Raw genomic sequence first — 5,952 nt, 5'->3', positions numbered from 1 at the left:
TGAATATGTTGTGATTGGTATCTTTAAAACACTGGAGATGATTTTTTGTCGATATTTGTGGAACATCTCAAATAGCAGTAAAGATCTTTCAGTGTGATATTTAATGATGGATTTATATTGATTCTGGGAACACTGATTACTCCAATCAGCTTAAAATTTATCTACTTTTCTGGAATAAAGCCGTTTAGCTACAAACAGTTCAGGCTGTCTGAATGGAGCACCTTGAGTAATGCATACTATCATCATAAAGGGTAGAATGGGCCTCTCTTAGGGAAGCTGGAGAGGCAACAGAGAGGCTTTTATGAAGTGCCAGGTTTTACTTCAGTTTTTTTTCCCCCACCATCTGATCATGCTCCCTTAGAATATTTTTTTTCTTTTATTGTATATCCACATACTTAGGGAGGCTTAATGGTTGTTATTTCAGAAAACAAGTGGATCTGAACTCTCAGGCAAGAAGGAAAATGTATCATTTCAGGTCTTACCATCTTTGTTCTGCTCCCGAAACTCATCGGTTTCTTTACTTCTCAGACCTTTCTTGGGCTTTATAAAATTAGACAGAAGGATAGCAAGAGGAGAAACCAACTATTCTTAGGGAGAGGCTAAAGGAAAACTTATGGTGAAACCTAAATCATTTAAGGAAGGAATTCTTGGACACAGATTTGTTCTGAAGCCAAGTCAGAAATTTTATCCTTCCTTCCAAGGCAAAATATTTTGTACTCATTGGAAACAAAAGTCACACTGTTATAGTAGCGAATAAATAAAAGAGGATAAGCTGTTCTTGCCGACAGCAAGGCTTCTAGGAGAATATTAACCTGTATAATTAGCAGCTTTCAAACTCATTTTTTGACAATGAGAATCAGAGAAATGGAGCCATGATATAAAAGAAAGACAGCCTATAACCCCCAGAACTTGTAAGAAAGAGGAAAAACAAAACAAAAACAAATTAAAAACAAGAAAACTGCAAATCAGAGTATTTGGAGGTTCAAGGAAACACAAGGATTGTTTAGTTTAACTTATGATGAAAATTTCTCTATAATATAAAAAAGAATAGTAGAAATTCAGTATTTTATAGGAACTATTAGATGTGGCAGGTATTGAAGCTCAACAAAAACAAAAACAAAAAATGAAACAGTTCCTGACCTTAAATGATATCTTCTAGTGGAGGGAAACAACAGGAAAACATTTTTAAAAAACATAAAATATATACAATTAAAAAACAAAGTAAATTTAGAACAAGAAATGCCTGATGGAAATGTACAAACAAGCATAGAAAAGCATATTGGACACAGATTGGAAAGAATTTTAAATATCCAACTGAAAAGTCTGTATTTCATTTTAGAGACAACTTGCAGCCCTAGTTTCTGGTACAAAGGAATAATTAAGGTCCTAGCTATACTATAGAAATATTAATTTTGTAGATATGTGGAGGGTGGTTTGGGAAAGGGACAGAAGATAATTAGGAATATTTCTTGTAAATGAGAATGAGAATCTGATATTTGGAGATAGTCATGTATGAAGAAAGAAGGGATCAGGTATGCACTATGTCATGGAGGTAAAATAGATAAGACAGCAACTGTTTAGAAAGAAGGGATATTTAAGGATGATTGAGAGGCTGTTTACTTGTGTAAATTTAAAAAATGGTGGTAAGATTAAAAGAAATAGGGAGCTTTAAAAAAAGATAGGGTCTGGGGATAAAAGTTGAGTTTAAAATGTCTGTGAGTCTATTCAATGGAACCATCCAATGGAGCATGAGGCCAATTGGAGTTAAGTCTAGGACTGGATATATAGAATTTATTCTCATGGAACTTGATATGATCACCAAGACATTAAAGAGAAGATGTCCAAGAACTCTGTGGTATATCCACACAAAAGGCTTTGGTCGTGAAAAATAAACTAGAAAAGTATATGAAGAGGAGTGACCAGGAGTCAGGAGGAAAAGTTAGAGAAAGTAATGTCATGAAAATCCAGTGAGTAGAGAAAATCCAAGAGGAGGGGGTGATCACTCATTCCAAATGCTGCAGAGAGATTATTAAGATCAACACTGATTTCATACATGAGAAAATTGAGGCCTTAGAAGATTAAGTGACCTGCTCCAAGTCACAAAGATAATCCTTGGAGGCAGGTTCTGAATCCAGGTTCTCTTACTTCTTAGCTAATAAGATTCTATTGTATATCACTTTCTCCTTAACATAAATTAATTTTTATTTTTAATTTAAATGTTTTCCACATTACATGTTAATGCAATTCTATTTATAATTTATTTATAATTCATTTTCTGACATTTTGCAATCCATATTCTCTTCCTCCCTTCCACCTCTCTTCTCTCCTCAAGAAGGTAATATGATATATATTGTACAAATATCATCATATAATATGCATATACATGTTTGTAATTGTGAAACAAAACTAGAGAAAAATTCATGGAGGAGATAAAGTGACAAATGATATGTTTCCATTTGCATTCAGACTCTGTCTGTTCCTTGAATGGTAGGGAAATGCATTTTTTTTTAGAAGATGATGAGAACTCAGAGAAAGCAACTACTCTCTCAAAGAGCCGACTCCTTATTTTTCATTCTGAATATTATAGATCCAAGACACTTTAAGGGTAGAATTGCAGCCTTGTAAACTGTGATCATTTCTAAGAGGTGATTATAATATTAACTTCTGTCTCTGTAGTGGTTTAAAGTTTTCTAAATGTTTCAGAATCTGAAAGAGTGTCAGCCCTAGAAACAGGAGGTTCAATTCTGGACTCACACATTTCCTAGCTATGTGATCCTGGGCAAATCACTTAACCCCAGTTGCCTAGCCATTGGAACCAATATTTAGTATTAATTCTAAGTCATAAAGTAAGGGTTTAGTATATATGTATATCCCCTAAGAACATTTTATTTCATGGATATTGGTAGTCTTTCCTCTGAGGAAGATAAAAGCATATCTGGGCATGCCCATCCTGTGCTATTTTTCCAAGGTCCTCCCATAATTTTGCCATGGAGATTCTATCCAATATGTAGAGAGCCATCCTCATTTTGTTATTGGCTCCTCTCTCTATACCACTCTGTTTTAGGATGAAACAAATTATATCCAGAGGTTTAAATAATTTGTTCAAAGTCACAGAAGTTGTATGCAGCATTTCAACTTATTTTAAACCCATTTAAACTCATTCTCTCTGATTCTCATTCTCTTATTCTTGCCACTAAAGTATACTGCCTTGATACTTCAACACCTATTTGAAGATAAAGACTTTTCAAGTAATATTTTATCTTTTAGGTTGCTAAAAAGAAAATTGCAATTCACGAATGCATGAATTGTTTTGTCTTTAATTTATAAACCAAAACTTGATAAATATTTCCTTTCTTCTGTTTTGCTCACTCTAAAGGATTTAATTTCTGAAGAGCAATAACAAAGCCCTTACTCAAAGATTGTTTGTTATAATGGGATTTATTTTCTGTTAAACAAGTTAAAATAAGAAGGCAAATCTTAAAATTGTTGAGATGGGATGGGACCTGTTGGCCACAGAAGGGAATTTCACTGGGAAGTATAACAAATGTAATAGATAAGATAATACAATATTACAATAATTGGATGAGAATGCATTAATTGGATGAGCAATGTATGCTTGCAGGAAGAATGAGCACAAGGACATCTAGGAAAGAGGTAACCTAGACAAGTTTCTACTAGGATAAATGGAATAAGAAACAGAAAGGGAGGGCTGCCTTGCTCAAAGAGAAAAGAGGTTCAAGGGCCTTTTGATGTGTAGGCATTTTACTCCCCAAAGTTCATGCATATGTGAATAAGACACTTAGATACAGGAAGAGACAGATATATAGAAGGTGTTGAAGCGAAAGAGGGTATCTGTATGCAAAAGAAAGAAAAGATGAGTTGGTTATTGCATGTTTTCATAAGAGGCAGAGACAGACATAATAGTTGTGATTCCATTACTATAGAAAACTTTTCCAATGCAAGGTGACACATTTTGCAAGATATATTGATACAGAATTGTCCAGGATCCTATTCGGTTAACTGAACCAGAGTCACACAGCCAGTTTGTGTCAGAAGCAAGATTGAACCCAGATTTTCTTGGATGGTAAGACAAAATTTCTTTTTTTTTCGCCTTTTTTATAGAATTCCTGGAGACATTTTATTCTTTGAACACAGCTTTTAAGTAGCCAGGGTTTTTAAGAGATAAAACATTATTCAAGATACTATACATGTACAATAGTGCCTCAGAGGCTCTGTTCTTTAAGTATACAATACTAAAATCAATTTGCAGACCTTCCGAATTATTCAGTTCATTAAATAATGCAACTTTGAGACTGGCTGAATTTTCTGTTGAGCCACTGGTTACTTTAAGTCTTCCACGAAGGGTGGGGGAAATGTGACAAGTGAAGGAGAAAGTATCCGTTTAATAGCTGAATGGCATTTGAGTGGAGGGGAGAAATGAGTTAGGTTGTTACGGTTCTTTAACAACACCTACCAAAGCAGGTCTCAAGGTTTGCCCATGTAGCTTATACCCAACTTTGTTTACTAGTGCAGCAGTGCCAGGCTCCTTCCCCTCTATTGGAGTATGGAACAAAGCTTCATGTTCATAGGGATCAAATTTGTCACCAAGAGGATTTAATTTGAGCAAACCATGTTTTTTGAACACTTTTTGAATCTGGATTTCAGTCATAACAAGACCCTCATATAGGTTCTTCAAATGAGGATTTTCTTCCTTTATTTCATCTTTTGGGACACTTTCTATAGCCTTTTCCAAAATGTCAGCAACTTCTAGTAAATCCTTACAGAAACCTTGAATACCATATAATTTTGCCTCTTCTACCAATTTTTGGCTCCGTTGCCTCAAATTCTCTGTATCTGCTAAGGCTCGCTTATATTTCTCCAAAGTTTCTTTCACCTGTTCTTCTAATTTGACCTTTTCTTCAATTAGTGTCTTCTCTGTAGAGGTACTGTCTTCTTCTGTTCATTTTGACTGGAATCCTCTTCTAAGTGCTGGCCATTATTTTTCTGTTTTGTTGCTGTACAGAGCCGTCTAGAAGAGGTTTGGAGGGAGAGGGCTATGGCTGGGAGAGTCCATCGCACCAAACCCAAGCACTGTGCCGCCATGACCGTAACCCCGATAGTGAGCACGCGCAACGGCACACACGCTCTCACTAGCGGAGCTTCGACCTAAGACAAAATTTCTACCCACTCTACAGCATCACTCTCGCTTCATCAGAGATTAGTTAAATATGTTCCTATAAGGATTAAAAGGATCATCAAAGTGCAATGTGACTGTACAGAGTACATGCTGGATTACTCTCTTGGAGAAACAGTTTTTGGGGGGACAGATACAATTTTATCAGTTTATGGAGTGCCCTGAGTAGAGATTACCTCTACAAATGCATATTGGCAACTTGTTTATAGTCTTAAAGAAATACCAAGATCATTGAGAAGCTAAGTCACAGATTCACACAGACAATATGTGTTGCAAGCCTGATTCTAAATCTGGATTTTATCAGCTAATTTGTTTTGCCTGTCAGATGTTTGTTTCATACAATATTCAAGCATTTTTTTGTCTCTGGATGTGTGTGTATACCTAAGTGTTTATTTCTATATATAGGTAGAAGGAAGAGAAGGAAGAAAGATAAAGTGGCAAATAGGAAGGCAAAAAGAATAGTTCAAATTAGTAAAATGTATTTCTAATATGAGTGATCCTTCAGTGAAGAAAAATTGATTCTGTACTGTAATAGTTTTGTCATCTGATGAAATACTTTTGAAAAAAATCTTCATTTTCTCCTAAATTACTAAAATGTGGTTATCTTTGGCTTAATACACAAACTTCCTCCTCTTTCCCTTTCTATTAACCAGTGGTGAATCAAATCATTGACCAGAGAAGTAAAACTTGAATTATCCCATGTAGAATTCTGATCAGTTTTTTTCCTGCTGCTTTTCCCTGCTGAAAAATGTCACTCT

General features: G+C 35.2%; 1 pseudogene; it reads right to left on the bottom strand.

Annotated features, from left to right (window-relative positions):
- Nucleotides 1–4,125: 4,125 nt before the first annotated feature.
- LOC100027911 (grpE protein homolog 1, mitochondrial-like) lies at nt 4,126–5,103 on the bottom strand (annotated as a pseudogene).
- Nucleotides 5,104–5,952: the final 849 nt, after the last annotated feature.

Source organism: Monodelphis domestica, chromosome 6 (assembly GCF_027887165.1).
Source record: "Monodelphis domestica isolate mMonDom1 chromosome 6, mMonDom1.pri, whole genome shotgun sequence".
Lineage (NCBI taxonomy): Eukaryota > Metazoa > Chordata > Mammalia > Didelphimorphia > Didelphidae > Monodelphis > Monodelphis domestica.
This window is presented reverse-complemented; position numbering and strand designations above follow the sequence as displayed.